Below are 1224 nucleotides of genomic sequence, written 5' to 3'. Positions count from 1 at the left end.
ATGTACGAAACCAGCACCATGTGGGTTTCGTCCAACAATCCACAAGTATATAATTGTAGTAACGATGAAACTTACCGCCTTGAAGATGTATCATCCCACTGAGGCACACAGCACCGTTTAATATTAGAGCTCATTTTTAATAATATTCACAGATGTCAATGATCTATGGATTAAACGCCTTGTAACCTAAAAATAGCAAATCCCCACGTTTTATAAATGCGCTGTCATGTCATATCATCTATGCCCTTAAGATCAGATTGTCTCTTTTATGCCCTTAAGTGGAAACTGTAAAATTGTCTCATCATTCAATTTATCTTGGACCAACTAGTCACAGATGGCGGGGCTGCGCTCCCAAAAACATGGGTACGCGCATGGCAATATGAGTGAGCCCCCATGCATGGGGGTCTCACTCAAATAGTCAAGGTTAGACCAAGATTTTGCTTGTCGTTAGCGCCACCTAGGCCTTGCTTACGAGTCAACTTACTCATAAATGAACGGAAGATTCCCGAGGGGGCGCCACGGCGACGTTTACAGCGTGGATGCTGATTTGCATTTTTCGCGAGGCGTCATTTTCGTTATCAGAGAAAAGCGTTGTTTCTTGCAGAAGTTTTTTGCTTTCCGCGACCAATAATTTATTAAAACATGAGTTTTAGACCTTGTTGTGTGCCTAACAGTGCGATGATATTTGTTCTAAACGGTAAGCTTTCGCATTACTAGAATTATTTAAATATTGATTTCTGGAGGACGCCAACATGGTGCATGATCCGTACATTTTTCGTATTGAAATTATAACAATATTTTCAGGTGTTCATTTCCTAGAAGACTCGTATGTCTTGTTTTCAAGATTACTACATACATTATTCGTTCTACATACTACCTATATTTCGAAGGTTTCCACGGTGTTGCTTCCATAGAGAATAGCTTCCTGGCAAAAGACGCTTGGTGCGACCCATAGTCAAACTGTGCGATATTCATGGACCATCGCTCGAATATGTTCATGGCACATCAAATATCGCCACAGTTCCGGGTAAGTACGAATTGTAAGGAAGTGAGATGTAAATTTAGCAACGTATCAATTTTTAGGCTCCAAAGGCACTCTTTCCAGGGATAGCAGCTCAAATCACTCAAAAATTAAAGGTACGTTTGTATTAAAATGAAAGTACTTTAATAATTTGTATTTATGTGCATAGATGATATTCTGGACAGCCCTTTTACAGCTGTCAC

The 1224-nt window shown here is 40.0% G+C and overlaps 1 long non-coding RNA gene across 1 annotated transcript; it reads left to right on the top strand.

The window, feature by feature from the left end:
* Positions 1 to 418: 418 nt before the first annotated feature.
* On the top strand, positions 419 to 1224 carry LOC125502555. Its single transcript, XR_007280323.1, has 4 exons — positions 419 to 697; positions 805 to 1027; positions 1084 to 1137; positions 1191 to 1224. It is a non-coding gene; the product is annotated as an uncharacterized LOC125502555 (long non-coding RNA).

This window comes from Dendroctonus ponderosae, unplaced genomic scaffold, assembly GCF_020466585.1.
Source record: "Dendroctonus ponderosae isolate FM_Combo_2020 unplaced genomic scaffold, Dpon_F_20191213v2 Dpon_F_20191213_1, whole genome shotgun sequence".
Classification (NCBI taxonomy): Eukaryota; Metazoa; Arthropoda; class Insecta; order Coleoptera; family Curculionidae; genus Dendroctonus; species Dendroctonus ponderosae.
This window is presented reverse-complemented; position numbering and strand designations above follow the sequence as displayed.